Source organism: Camelus dromedarius, chromosome 25, assembly GCF_036321535.1.
Source record: "Camelus dromedarius isolate mCamDro1 chromosome 25, mCamDro1.pat, whole genome shotgun sequence".
In the NCBI taxonomy this organism is placed as follows: Eukaryota; Metazoa; Chordata; class Mammalia; order Artiodactyla; family Camelidae; genus Camelus; species Camelus dromedarius.
Window position 1 is genome coordinate 1,782,087 of NC_087460.1, and position 15,584 is coordinate 1,797,670.

Consider the following 15,584-nt stretch of genomic DNA (forward strand, 5'->3'; position numbering starts at 1 on the left):
GAAGCGAAAGGGGTCAGGTTCCCAGTGACCAAGGACCTGCTTCGGGACCTCCTCCAGTCTCACCTGCGGCCAGTGGCTTTCTCCCCGGGGCTCGGGTCCTGCCTGCCCATCTTGGAGAGCTGCGCGCCCAGGGGGAGGGCAGCGCGCCCAGGGGGAGAGCTGCGGGCCCGGGAGAGAGCTGCGCCGAGCAAGACAGGCCGCTTCGGTGGGTCCTTCTGCCCCTGGAGCGGCGAGAGCGCGACCCCGGAGCCACCCTTCTCCTTGAGAACTCCTGTCTAAGAGCTCGTGTCTAATGCTGTTCCTAGGTTGCCAGGTGAAGTGAAGACCTACTAGTTCTCCTGTTTTCTTTTTTTTCCCCAAGTTATTTTTTTTTATGGTTTCTCCTATTTCCTTTCTTGTTCCCATTTTTTCACTCATTCATTCACATTCAGCACATACGTGGGAGTGATCATTCTAGTTTCTTCCCCCCCCTTAACAGAGGCACCAGAGACTGAACCCAGGACCTCATGCACACCGAGCATGCGCGCTACCACTGAGACCACTCCCCCCACCCCGGGGAGTGACTGTTGTAACATGTAAGTCAGAACCACGTCACAGGTCTGCCCCTAGCCCTCCACTGCCTTTTCACACCGCCCAGAGGAAGATCCCAAGTCCTCACAGGGGCCACCTCTGGCTCCCGGTGACCCGTCCACCGACCCCCAAAGTCCGGGACCTCATCTCCAGCTCCTCTCCCTGCCAGTCACCCTCCTCCAGCCACATTGGCCTCCTTGCCATCCCCTTAATGCCTGGGGCTCTCTCACCTCCGAAAGCCACCAGGGTCACTGCCTCACCTCCTCCAGGTCTCTATGCAAACACCATCGTCTCAGCGAGGCCTTTCTGGTCACCTGACCTAAAACTGTGAGCCCTGTGCGCCCTACCCACTTCCTGGCTTTCCTTTCCACCTACAAATGGCTGCATCCTTGGCTTCTTACTTAGCCTCTAACTCCCCTCGTGAGAAGTCAGGTGGGGATCACTGTCCGGTAGGTTTGCTGCGGTGACCCCACTCCTAGGACAGTGCTGGCCGCCAAGGGGCTCACAGACACTGGCCGAGCAAATGAACCAATTCCTAATCACTCTGCTGGCATCAAAGATACCCATTCACCTCCCAGGCCTCTCCCCGGGGCCACACAGGCTTTGGAGTCACTTGTTCCAGCCCACCAGTAAAGTAAGAGCTTAACTTCCCTGGAGCCATTTTATCAGGATTTGGAGTTCTCCTTCAGAGAACATTTTTCAAGGAAGTTGCCTTGTTTGCAGGGAGAATACTTAAGATCTCTTCAAAAAGGAAGACGAACCACATCTAGCTTTGCCTGCATTCACACCTTCCCTGGCTAGCAGGAAGGACTCTCTGCCAGCCAGGACGTATTTATTTATTGTGCATTTACTGTGATCGAGACGCAAGACTTGATGGGCAAAGTCTGTGCTTTCGGTCCGCTGCAACCTATCAGCAAAGAGAGTGAGAAACGAGGGAAAAAGAGGCAGGTCTGTTTCCGGCATTAGCAGGGCCCAAGGCACAAATACAAAGACACACACTATAGAGTTAATATTTAAAATGTATAATGTATGTGAACAAGCTGTTAAAATCGTACAGCCTTCTGCTTTGACAAACATACTTCCACACGCTGGCTAGGTTCAGGTTTAGAACTGCAGTTCCGGCTGGGGCGTGCCAGTGCGAGGGGGGCCGGCCTCCAGCCTGGCCTCTTCCCCTTCCTGGGGTGACGGAGCCGTAGCCTCAGAGGGACTGAAGGCAGGGGGAACAGAGAACTTCCATATCTCGCCCTTCAGCTGAGCCGGGCTTGTGAGGATATCCTGGTTTTATCACCATGACAGGGACCATCAGGACAGTGTCCCTCAGTACTGGGGAGGGTGCAGCAGCGGTGGGGCCCAGGCTCACATCCCTGCCGGCGCCCTGCACACCACGGGGTTCAGCGGCCTGCCCCTTGAGGTCCCCTGCACCACCACCTGCCCAGCAGTACCAGCCTCTTTCGGGGGAGGGGGGGCGTGAAGACCAAATCAAAGGTGCAGGGAAAGAACAGGTCCCAAGACGCTGTGTTTTCCCACCGCTCCGCAGCCGACGCAGCCTGTGTCCTGGACAAGGAGGGACTGGGTGCCCGCAGGTGAGTGAGCCCACAGTGCTCGGAGGACGCTGTGATGAGGAGAGCGGTCATGTTCACTGCTGTTCTGCATGGATATCCAGGGTCTGCCCCCTAACGAGGATAAGCTTCAGCCTGATGTCAGGCCACCACAGTCACCAGCAGGAAGGTTTCATGACATTGGCTTTGGCAATAATTTGGAGCCTGACACCAAAAGCACAGGCAATAAAAGAACAAGGAGATAAGCTGGATTTTGTAAAAATTAAAAACACCTCCCCATCAAAGAATACTGTTAAGAGACTGAAAAGACAACTTACAGAATGGGGGAAGATATTTGCAAATCATGTATCATATAAGGAATTCGTGTCCAGAATATATGAAGATTTCCTACAATTCAATAATAACAACAAAAAAAACCACTACTCAATACAAAAATGGCAAAAGACTTGAAGAGACATTTCTCCAAAGCAGATACACAGATACATAAAAAGATGATTGACATCACTAGTCATTAGGGAAAGACAAATCAAAACCATAATGAGATACGACTTCACGCCATTAAGATGGCTGTTATATATATTTAAAAAAAACTAAAAAACCTCAAAGTAACAAATGTTGATAAGGATGTGGAGAAACTGAAACCCTGTGCATTGCTGGTGGGAATGTAAAACAGTGCAGCAGCTGTGGAACACAGCTTGACAGCTCCTCAAAAGCTAAACAGTGTTATCACAGGATCCAGCAATGCCACTTCTGGGTGTACACCCAAAGAAATTGAAAGCAAGAACTCAAAACAGATTATTTTACACCATGTTCACAGCAGAATCATTCACAACAATCAAAAGGTAGACACAACCATGTGTTCCACAGATGAACAAAGATGAACAGAGATAAAGTGTGGTCCATCCATACAATGGAATATTATCCAGTCTGAAAAAGGAAGGAAACGCCGGTGCATGCTACAACTAGAGTGAACCTTGAAGAACATTATACTACATGAACTAAGCCAGACACAAAAGAACTAATATTGTATGATTTCACTCATATGAGGTCCCTAGAATAGGCCTGTTCATGGGGACAGAAGGTAGGCCAGAGGGTACCAAGGCCCGGGGAGGGAGGGACGTGGGCACTGAGCAGCGGGCGCAGAGCTTCTGTGTGGGCTCACAAAACAGGTTCGGAAATAGATATGGGTGATGATGGTACCACAGAACGTAGTTAACGTCACTGAATTGCGTGCTTTAAAATGGTTAAAATGGTAAATTTTACATTATATGTGTTTTGCCACCATAAAAAAAAAAGTTTCAAAAGAAAGAAAGGAAAGAAGGAAGAGGATAATGTCGAAGGTTCTTCACAGGGCCTTCAGTAGCCTCCAGGGCAAACCGGGACCGTTGACATTAATAAAGCAATTTTTAGGAGCCTCTGGAAAGGACAACAAGGCCAATCGATGAGCAGGACGGGTAATTTCTGCCTGTGTGTCAAACGGGGTGCCTGGCACTGTGGTGGCAACACTCTGCGAGAAGCAGCTTCAGGCTGGGTTGTTGGCTAGGGCCACGGTGAAATCGAGCCCCTGGAAGGTGAGCTTCCTCTTGACCTCTTAGTTTGGCTCATTCACTGCCATGAGCCAAGGCCACGGCAGATTCCCCACCAGGCACCCAGGATTCAAGAGCGGCTTGGAGGCTCTGTCGCTGCATCTCTCCTGCTTGGGCCTCGGGCTGGACGAATCCTCAGTCTGAACCTGACTACTGACCTGCTCTGTCATCTTTGCTCTCAGGATGTCAGTCTCTGAGCCCTTCTAGGCACCTTCCACCCCAGGTGCTGGATGGGCTTCCAGGACCGACCGCGTTCCGGCTCTTCCTGTTTAGCACCTGCGATCGGATGGGCCTCTGAGACTCACAGCCAGTGCCCCCCACCCCCCCAGCCTCCCTTGACTGTGGTGGACAGATGGCTCCAGCTGGTTTGTAGCCAGGACCCCACGCACCCTCTCCACCGTTCCTCCCTCTGCCTTCAGGCTGTCTTTGTTGGACCCAATGCAGTGTCCGCAGCCACTGCACGTCCAGCCTCATGGCCCGCACTCCTGCATTGGGCACTACTCGCCCTGAGAATTTCCAGCTCGTTCTTTCCCGAGACTCTTCATGGCTTAGTCTCCCTGTTCGCATCCTTGGGGGAGAGTCACCTCTCTCCTTCAAAGGCTTACGCTGGGCAGGATCTCAGCTCTATGACCATTTTCAGAGAATTGTGTACACAGGAAAAAGTTTGAGAGATGTTCTCTTAAAATTTAATTTTGACATCTTGCCACATAAACTTTTTTAAAATTGTGGTAAAAAAACATCAAACATAAAATGCACGCCCTTAAGCAATTTTAAGTGTGCAGTTCAGCAGTGCTAAGTGCACTCACACCGTCGTGCAGCCAACCTCCAGCACTCTTCGTCCTGTAAAACTGAAAACTCCCTCCCCACTAAACAGAAGCTCCCCTTCCCGCCCCCCAACCCAGCCCCTGGCACCACTGAGCTCCTTTCAGGATCTATGAATTTGACTGCTCTGTGTCTCATATAAGTGGAATCACACAGTTTTCTTTGTTTTGTGTCTGCCTTATTCCACTTAGCAGAATACTTTCCAGGTTCATCCATGTTGTAACCTGTGTAAGGATCTCCTTCCTTCCTCAGGCTGCGTCACATTCCGTTGTGCACATACACCACATTTTGCTTATCTATTCATTTTGTTGATGGATGTTGTGAATAATGCTGCTGTGAACACGGGTATATAAATATCTCTTTGCAACCCTGTTTTCACTTATTTTGGGTAGAAGCTGGATTGCTGGATCATATGGTAATTCTATTTTTAATTTTTTGAGGAACTGCTATACTGCTACATAAAAGTTTTAGAGGACAACAAAATCACCCAGAAATGATGAATGGAAGAGACCGGATTAAAGTGATGCAAGATGGTAAGTCTGATAAAAACGATGATAAAATTCATCATCAGTATTCTCATTGTCCCTGAATTCCCCTTAGACCAGTCTCTTCCCTTTCATCTCAGCCCACAGAGTGCAGACGGTACTCTTTTCCGAGGGCCTGGGGCTTCAGTTTATTGGAGAGTGCTTTATGGTCCACAGTGGAGGAGGAAGCAGGACTGAGTTGATAGTCAGCCTTGGTTCTGTGACAGACTGAAGACCGGCAACGTGCGTACAGGTCACAAACGTTTCCAAATAGAACACGAAGCCAAACAAAAGCCCAAAAATGAGAGCACCTTCATCCACTTAACTAACAATGATGTTTAATTGTTCTAACTGGACGAAGGTCCCGCCACGCCATCCTGTCCACGTGAGCCGGACCTCTCCTCCCCAAATGTTTTAATCCTGCTCCGCTTGGGACAGGAGGATGCCTCAGAGCTAAGCCCACCCAAGCCTGTAAGGAGGGACGTCTCCTGGTTAAGCGTGGCCTGAGTTCCAGGCTGTTTATTTGCGTTCCTAGCGTGCGTGTGTTTCTGTGTTACACTGGATGGTGGATTTCTCTCCTGACTTCCCAGCATCACTGGGCTTCTTTGAAAAGTGGCTGAGCTCCTGAGAAAGCTCAGGATGAAAGGAGAGGACCAGGCAGGGCTGCCATGCTCCGAGCCCCTCTTCAGCCACTGAGCCAACAAGGGATACCACCCCCCACCCCGCCCCGCTCCATCAGCAGGACCCATTGTTCTCTGGCTGCAACGCCCGTGAGATAAACAGCAGCTGTGAGGCTCCTGCCCCTCCCCCTCAGAGGCCCCGTGCCCCATGTGAGACGCCTGGCCTTGGTACAGCCAGTTCTGACAGTTCTAGAAAGACACGAGTAGATGGAGAGGGGGACATCAGAGCCACTCTTTAAAAAATCACTCTCCACAAAATATCCTCCCCAAGGAAACCGCAGGAGGAGGTGGAGAAGTTACAACAGCTGTTGTCACTAATATGTCCCTATATTCTGCATGTGCAGGACCTAGAGAAACAATCTAGTTTTGCAGACAATTCATACGCATATATTTGCATTTGCCAAGACTTATGTGGTCTCTGAGTCAATTGTCAAGTTCTTCTCCTTTTTCTTTTTTCTTACCTTGACTCGTGTGGCCCCTGCCTGCACCTCCCTCCTCAGATTGCGCGTGATACACAGTCAGCTTGCGTTTTCCACGGTCGGTGTGTTCCGCGAAGCCACTGCAAACGCTCAGTTACGAAGGCTGGAGCGCAGCGGGTCAGGGTCCTGCAGGAGTGTAGTCACAACGTTTTCGTCCCCTGGTCATCTCTGTGTGTTTCTGTTTAAAGACATCTTATTCAGCATGTGTTGCTGACGCGCTGACACTGACCTTGCGGACAGCGGCAGTAACTCGTGCGGACGCAGCGCGCGTTCTCGGTGGGGACAGCGCAGCCCACCTGCCCTGAAGGGCGCCAGGGAGGCGGGGGCCGCTCTCAGCGGCAGAGTCACCAGCAGACAGTACGAAACTGTGAGAACAGGGCATGGAGTGGACCTCGAGTAGGACACCTGTTTCCAGGAGGAGCTGAACCAGCGAGGCGGAGCCCGGCCTCCTCCCGCCGCTGGGAAGGTGCGTGTGCTGCGGGCAGCTCCGCGCGTGTCCGCGCATCCTCGGGAGCGCTGCCCGCACCACGCGGGTGGCAAATACATTGCAGAAAGCACACGAAGTCACAAGTGCAGAATCCTGTAAGTGTACGAGTTAGCGAGTGAGAATGTCTTGCTGCTGAAATCTGGCGCGGAACCAGATATCAAGAACATGGTCCCATTAACTTTCAGAGCATGGAGAAATCTGCTCCAAGCGCACTTTGGGACATGCTGGCGAGTGGTGCTGCCGCGTGGCGCTGCTGCGTTCCCTAACTCCACTCGTTAGACTGCGAACTGCGAGGTGCGTCTCCGTTACTGGCCCTGGACTAGGTCGAAGCCGGCGGGTCTCCAGGAATGGCTCTGGATGGGGCTGTTAGAAATGCATTCTCTCAGGCCCCACCCAAGACCTGCAGGATCAGAACCTCTGGGGACCCGACCAGCAATCTGGTTTTAAAAAGCCTTCCAGGAACTCACAGACATAGTGAAGTCTTATGGTTACTGGGGGAAAGGGGGTGGGAAGGGATAAATTCGGGAGTTTGAGATTTGCAAAGGTTAACCACTATATATAAAAATAGATTAAAAAAACAAATTTCTTCTGTATAGCCCAGGGAACTGTATTCAATATCTTGTAATAACCTTTAATGAAAAAGAATATGAAAATGAATGTATGTATACATATCCATGACTTGGACATTGTGCTTACACCAGAAATCAACACATTATAACTGACTACACTTCAATAAAAAATAAATAAAAATAAAAAGCCCTCCAGGAGAGTCTGCTGTGCCCGCCAGTTTGAGGACCCGGCTCTCAGCCATGCAACAACTCCTCTATCCCCCTGGTGGCTAGAGGCCTGTGGCGGGCCTGATTCCTTACGCTTCGGTGTGGAAAGAGCCAGGACTTGATAGTCAGAACTGGGGTCAGATCCCACTTCTGCTGTTTATAATGAGGAGGCCTTAAACTACTGAAACACCGTGACTCTCCAGTTTCCTCATCTGTGAAAGCGGGGAGCTTAAAAGAAATAGCAGATGAGAAAGTGCTTAGCACACAGAAGGCCCTCAGTAAACGCTGGCGTTCTTTCCCTCCCTTTCATTATTCATTCCTGAATGAGACAGTGTTCTTTTCTTCAGAATAGAATAGAGCTTGGGGTTTATCTCAGAGGAAACAGATACGGTTTTCATCACTCTCCCCACCCCCGCCCCCTTTCTTTCTGTAAGGAAAGCTTGTACTCTGGTCTCCGTGTGGCCAGAGAGGGAAAAACACACCGAAGTCCTTTACGGAGAACTCAGACCATGTGTACCTTCATCTACAGTTAGAGTCAGTCCCTGGACTCCTTACAGCCTCCCCATTCCCCTGCTGCTGTCCACCTCCACCCGGCAACTTCTCATTCTGCCCTCCTTTGGCCCAAGCAACTAGGAACTCCTTTCTGGTGGCTTCACTTGAGTACAGGCTACTGCAACCCCTCCCCCCCGCTCCTCCCACCCCCACTCCCATGGAGCCGAGGGAGAATCCGGGCCTCAACCTGCCAGCCCTGCTTTCTGAGTTGTGCAGTCACTAAAATCAGAATAGAGCCCAGCAAGGTGCTGTATTCAGAGACTGTAGTTCTGTGCATTGGAAATTGCCTTTTTTGGTTCCCCCTAGGATTGTAGTTCATCTTTGGCTGCTGGCAGGGACACTGTCTTCATCGTACGTAAAGACCTGCCCCTGCTGCCAGTGTATAAAAAGACTGGCACAGTCTTGGCTCCTTGCCCCCTAGCACTGACAACATTCAGGAGGTTAATCAGCATTCCCAGTGAGGAAGGGAGGAGCACAGTCTTGGAATTTTACTGGTAAAAACCAATGGGAATTTAATGGTAAAAACCAACTACCCCGTTCTGAGCCAGGGAAATTCCTTACGACAGGTTTCAAGCTGTCTCCCCAGCCCTCCTCACCTTCATTTCTTTATACTTCCGCCCAGACTGCACTCCTGCTGACAAACGTGGTGGCTACGTCCTTCCCGATACAGGTTTCTTCTCCGAGAAGCAGAGCTGGAGGAAGCTGAGGCCCAGAAAAGCAAGGTGGTTTATCCAGATCACAGTCAGGCCTAGGGCTTTTTCTCCAGCATCACCTCTCTTTCCCACTCCTGGGCCATTGTCCTAGGCCTTCTCTGCAATCCAAGCCTTGCTTCTTCCTTTCTACCAAAGCCTGTCCTCAAACCGTTCAAATCTCTCTTGAAAATTCATCTTCTCTGAGAAATCAGAGCTTTCTGATCCTCATCTGACTCTGGTTTGTCTTCCAGGAGTAGAACCATAGACCGTAGGGCCATGGAGATTCCTGACCTAGAGGATTATCCCGGTCTTCAAGGGTAAGGACCCCGCCGAGCGGAGCCCTCGGACTGGGACCACTAAGCTGGTTAAGAACAAAGCCACGTCAAGAACTCAAGTCTTTGAGCCCTTAGCTCAAGCTTTTGTTTTTACTACGTGGAAGTCTCTGTGCTTCTTCTCTGTCAAAATTCTTACATCTTTACATGAGGTCCCTTCTGCTAATTTCCTTTGTCACCATCACCATCATCATAATCATAATCGACATCACTGCTCAGCAGTCCCCCAGAGCTCCCTGCGTGGTGCCAGTGGGTCCCCCATAACCGTGACTGATGGCCCAGCTCCTTAACTCTTGTTCCTTGTGTCCAAGATGGTTCCAGCTTTATCGTCCGAGTGTCCCTCTCCCTCCAGCCTCAAGGACACCAGAGTTGGTTCAGTGAATGAAACTGCTGCAGGACATCTACCCTTTTTGTCCGAAACACCAAGCATCAAACTACATCATGCTGAACTGACAGAGCATGATGGGGGGGAGGGTGTAGCTCAGGGGCAGAGTGCATGCTTAGCATGCACACAGTCCTGGGTTCAGTCCCCACTGCCTCCACTAACAAAAGAAAAGAAAGGAAAGGAAAGGAAAGGAAAAAAAAGAAAAAGTGAAGAAAGAGCAGGCTGGGTGGGGACCACAGGGAACATAATACAAGGAAGTGGTGGACCCAAGTCTTCTCTACTTGAATTTACAGGACCCGATACCAACTCATGTCAAGATGCTGGATTGCAGAAGAGCCCGTGTCACCCCGGCTGTGACGCACCAGCAGCAGCAAACTCCTGACTCAGCCTGGGCCAAGCTGACTCTCTCATGGCAATCCAGAATCGAGGCCTAAAACCCAGGTCCTCGTACTTGGAGGCTAGAACTGTGCAGTGCAGTACACACGGCCAGGCAGACAGAGCTGTGAAAGAGAGGATGACAGAGTCTCAGAGGAGCAGAGGGAGACGCTCTGAGAATCAGACACAGTCACCTCAGGTCTTGAGTCCCACTCCCGGTCCCAGCTCTTCGTGGTCTGCAGCAAACCCAGTAAACCTGCCGCCAAACCCCTTCCACTCCTCCTTCTTCCTTGGTCTCCCTTGGTCTGAACCAGCTGAGTGGGCGTCTTTTGCAACTAAGAAGTCTGAACTAAGACCCTCCTCTCCCCCCAGGAGCTGGGTGGCTGCCCTGGCGGGGAGGTCAGGGAGAGGTTCGCCAAGGAGCTGAAGGCGTTGTTTCCTTCTCTGTGGGCGGCAGAGCTGGCCAGGCTGAGATTTTCTGGGAATCAGGGCTCACAATCATAGGTATTTCCCTCTGCCCGCCCCCACCCCACCAAGGTAAACACAGCAGCCCTTGCCAGCCTCCAGCACTCACGGAGCTTCACTTCCTCCCTGCACTTCCTCCTGAAGCAGCGAGGGGACACTTTTGTTTGTTTGGGGGCAGCAACCTGAGCTGGTTGAATCCAGCTGGTCTCTGCGTTTCGCCTCTAGTCTCTGCTGCGAAGCAGAGATTCTCCAGCTTCTGTCACTACCGCTGCTTTGATGGTTTTTGACACTTCCACATACCACCTGTACCATCACCTTCTTAATATTGAAAAATACGTATATTCTAATTTTTTGGTTTATCCTAACTTATACTGTTCATTAATGAAACCATGGGTTTGTAATACATATTATATTTTTTTCTAATAAACATTAAAATGCAAAATTGTTACAATAAAAACACATTTATTACCACCTAAGACCAGCTTGTGGGCACCACCTTAGGAAACACCAGTATAACGTGGGTTTGGGAGTCAGACAGGCCTGGTTCAGGACTTAGCTCTGCCATTTCCTGTATGACCGTGGACAAGTCACTTCATCTCTCTAAACTCCACTTTTGGCATAATCAGTGTGTCTTCCTCAGGATTTTGGTGAGGATCCAATGGGATGACGTTAGACACTGTGTTTCAGCTGCTCGGCATGCTGCCCAGCACGTGGTAAGAGCTGCACAGATGTGAGCTGCTCCTGTTGTTAACCGCTACTGGAGCCTCCACTGCTTCACCTGGTCCGTTCCTCTTTATTTCCTTTCTCCTCTTCTCAATCGATGTTCGAAACAGGCGTCAGCACGAAATGGGTTTGCTTGCTGAAGTGTACGGAATGTGCACAGACCCCCGCGGAGACCAGGAGAGACGGCCGAGCGTGCGGCACCCGCAGGGCCGGGCCTGCCGCACCTCGCGAGCGGCGTGTTGCCCTCTGGGCGGACGCGGCTGAGACAACGACGCTGTTTCCAGAGACCCTGGTTCCTGAGGCGTTAGAAGCCCTGGTGGACATCCTCTAACTCATCCCTAGTAAATACGGACACGCGTCATCGTCCTCGTTTGTCAGGTGGGGGACCAAGACCCCACCAGGCCTGACCCGGTCACACAGCTGCACTGTGGCAGAGCCACACACAGGAGTCCTGGACCCCCGGCTCGGGGGCCCGGAGACTGCCTTAGTGCGACGCTCCCGGTGCTGATGGGGAAGGCCACGTGAGCCTTCCAGAAGTGACAGCAAGAGGGTTCCACGCGCAGATGAAGCCTGAACACTGGATGAAACGCAGTTAAAACAGGTTTCTTTCCAATCCTCAGTGTGCTAATATGCATCATACTTCTGTAACACAGAGATAGAGAATACTTACTTTTGCAGATTTGACCACAGGTAATGTAATAGAGGAGCACAAATCTGACTCCATATTAGGTCTGTTCTTCTGGCTTTAACCCTTGGCTCTGTTTCCTGGGCTAAGTGGTGCTGGTTCTGCACCTTTTGTAAAAGAATGTTCTGTAGCCTGAAATATATAGGACAGCCTGTTCTCAAGACTCTGACCTTCAAGGGTATTAGCACTTTTCCATTCATTTGGAGGCAAAAAGTTGCAGAATAGAAAAAAACACTTGTCTTGTTGGAGGTTTACAGGGACACAATGACCTGACCTAGGTGGACAGCTGCAAAAACAAAGGATTCCAACACCGAGGAGTTTGGAACAAACTCGCCCCCTCCCCTTTTTAGTACAAAGAGCCTGAGTTCTGACTTGGGGAAGATGGCTCTCCAGGACATTAGTCCCCCATCTTCTCAGTCTGCTGGCTTTCCCAATAAAGCCATTGCCTCAGTTCCTTGCCTCCATACCTCATCGCCTGATTTCTTGGTCTGTTGTGCGGCGAGCAGAATGAGTTTGGACTTGGTAACAGTAATACCTACTTAGCAATTCTTAAGATCGGTGTCCTCAGAGGACGAGCTTGGAAACAGGGCCTGAGTTGATGATACTGGCATGAATTCTATTCATCTAATTCCTTTCCATTATAAAATCAAGCTGCTCTTGGAATGCGGAAAAATAACCACGTCTGAAGTTCTTCTACCCCCTTGTCCCTCTGGCCCCACCCTGGAGACTCAGACATCATTCCCGCAACACTAGTCATCACGGGAAGGAGCTGATCTCCTCCACGGCTCGTCGGGACCAAACGCTTGCTAATGTGCAATCCTTCCACTCTTTCTTTGGTCCTTTTTAAAATGAAAAAGAACTGGCTTTAAAATTTTTTCTACACTTTTTTAAAGTTATTTTGAGAATTTAAAATATTACAAGAAAGTAATTATTTCTAATTTTTAAAATTAAAATATTGACAGAAAGTTAGAGAGACAAGATACCTCATTTTACTGGAAATGAAACCAAATCCTACAAGGCCAAATCACTCAGCGAGACAGCAGGACTCCTAGAGACATAAGTGAATTATCCTGTGTCCTGGCACAAGGCTGTTTTTCACAACTGAAGGGACTCCTTGGCTTAAATGTGCAGGTCAGGTGTATTACTGAGCCCTTTGAATTATCTTGACTCTGTTTCTCATTTGGATGTTTAGTATGAAATACTGTGTGGGGAGGGAAGGAAGAGACAGTCGTGGAAACGTCTGCTTTAGAAATTGAAGTAGACACAAAAGTATGTCTCCAGTAGGGGAGGGTATAGCTCAGGGGTAGAGCGTGTGCTTAGCATGCGTGAGGTCCTGGGTTCAATCCCCAGTACCTCCATTAAAATATAATAAATAAACCTAATTACCCCCCCCGAAAAAACCAACAACAACTAAATAGCTCCGAAGGGGAACCCCCTTGTTATACCAACATGGAAGATCAGCACGAAGCCCGGTGACAGAGTTGCCTCAGTCACACCTGGCTTTTACTTACACCTGGCTTTTACTTAGCCCAGCGGCCAAGCTAGGGATGGCTGAGCAGGCCCTCCCGCAGCTGGGGCTCCCTTCCTGCAGGAGGAGCGAAGCACAGTCAACAGACAGAGCCTGAGGAGGACGTGGTGTGATGGAGGATTCATGCTCTATTCACTTTTGTTTTCTGAAGGGGTTTGAGCAGTTTAAAAAAGGACCTGTGCACAGTAAAGGGAGTATCAGCATTGTTTAAAGTAAGAGGAAGCAAACCAGGAGGGCCTCCGTACACACTGATTTGTCTCTGAGCTTCCTGGCAACCACAACAAAAAGGGAAACAAGTTATACAGAAAGGTAGATGCCTACCAATAATCCACAATAGAAATAGATTTTCCTGGAACTAAATTCTCTTTTTTAAAATTTTAATTTAATTTTATTTGTTTATTTTGGGGGGAGGGATTAGGTTTATTTATTTATTTTTTAATGGAGGGACTGGGGATTGAACCCAGGACCTTGTGCATGCTAAGCATATGCTTTACCACTGAGCTGCACCCTCCTCCCACCACAGAACTAAATTCTTTAAGTTTTTTTTCTTTTTCTCACATAGGACCTTATTTTAGGGGCTACTGTGCAATATAATGGGCAGTGTCCTGAACAGCGGCTTGACAATAAACGCAGAAAACCTTCACAGGACTGTTTCCTGTAACAAGCTTGGGTGAGTCAGGATTATTATATCTGAGCTGAGTGGCTATGGCACCAGATTGGTCTTTGATGAAGAGCAGGACACTCACTACTTCTAGGCCCCAGTTTCCTCTCCTATAAAATCAGATTAGAGAAGAGGTAGGAAAGCTTATAAATTCATCTGGGAGGCTGTTCAAAATACACATGAGGCCTTCTCCAGCACCCCTACCGCCTGCATATCAAATGCTCCTCTCCTCTCAAAATGAACAACTGTTAATATTGAATCAAATGTTCTTTAGACAGGAAAAGAAAAAGAGGAATAAAACATTACACGTGAAGATGAAGTCCCTGTATCAGTTAGGATGGGCAAGGCTATGCTGCAGTAACAAACATACACTCCCATACTTCAGTAGACAAAGGCCTACTTCTGGGTCATGCCTCATGCTCACTGGGGGCATCTGGGGACTCTGTGGTGCATTGTCCTTACTCCAGGACCCAGGCTGATGCAGTAGCCTGAAATACTGAAATTACGTAAAAACGTAAATCGTGCAAGTGGTTTTTAATCTCCCACCCAGAAGGAACACCTCTACTGACATTTTCCCAGCCAGGGTGTCATACGGCCATGCCTGCCTGCTGAGAATGTGAGGAAGCGCAGTCCTACCGAGACTTGGAGGAAACTCGGAATATTCATGAACAGACCCCACGACCTTCACGTCCCCTGTGCTTCTCTCCCCAGGTGAGTTCCCTCTCCACTCAGACACAGCCACTCCCATGAACTAGGCACACGTCTAGATCCTACTTTATATTTTTACTGCAAATAAGCATTTATAAATAATACATAGTATCAGTTTGTGTCTTTTACAAAGCATCTGTTAATGATACCACACTTTTACACTGTCCTACAATTTTTTAAATCAACATTTTGTTTCAGGTTTTATTTATGCTGAGTCATACAGATCTGGCTGCTGCACAGAATTCCATACTACAAATAGACTATGATTTATTAATCCATTCCCCTACACATGAACAAACCATCTCTAACTTTTACTAATTACTGGTAGTATGTATTGTAAATATGTTTGCGGACATCCCCAGTCAGCTTGTCTCAATTGGGTTTAACAAGACAAATGTCAAAATGCAACCACTGCATGTAATGAACTAACTTCTCTCCTAAGCACCTAAAATGATAGCAGACATGCACAATCCTTGGGAGAGCTGAGAAGAGTCACTCAAGTAACGGCCTGTGTCCCACGGTTAGGACAAAAGGCTGCTGGGAGTATAACTGAGAAGCAGATGGCAAGGTTTTAAAATATGGACTTTTTCAACTTTTCCAGATATTGCCAGATTATTCTCCAAAAATTGTAATTCCCATCAGATGTGCATGAATTCTCTTTTTTCAACACCTTTACCAACACTTGCTATTGTCAGACAGTGTACTTTTGGCCAATCCCATGCATGGGAAATAGTATCTTGTTGTTTTAGGTTGTGATTACCAGTGAAGTGAATATTTTTCATATTTAGCAACTGAATTTATTTTTCTGTGCATCACCTGCTCAAATTCTTTGCCAGTTTCTCTTCTGGGTTATGTTTTTCCTGTGCATTTGTAGCATTTCATGATACATTTTTAATCTAATGATTCATCTGTTACTATGTGGCCGTCTCTGGGGGATTCTGGTCATCTGCCTACATATCACCCACCACCACTAAAATCATTTCTTTCCTTCTTTC

General features: G+C 48.8%; 1 long non-coding RNA gene across 3 annotated transcripts in view; it reads right to left on the reverse strand.

Moving 5' to 3' along the window:
* Positions 1-1,555: 1,555 nt before the first annotated feature.
* The window catches only part of LOC105102934 (uncharacterized), a 78,656-nt gene continuing 64,627 nt past the window's right edge, over positions 1,556-15,584 (reverse strand). For 2 of the 3 annotated variants that reach the window (XR_838413.3, XR_004134142.2), the window contains one exon: positions 10,733-11,649. This is a non-coding gene — a long non-coding RNA (uncharacterized LOC105102934). Of the gene's footprint in view, positions 2,517-6,202; positions 6,399-10,732; positions 11,650-15,584 lie in introns of those variants that run through there. The other variant, XR_010377766.1, reaches the window with a different exon arrangement.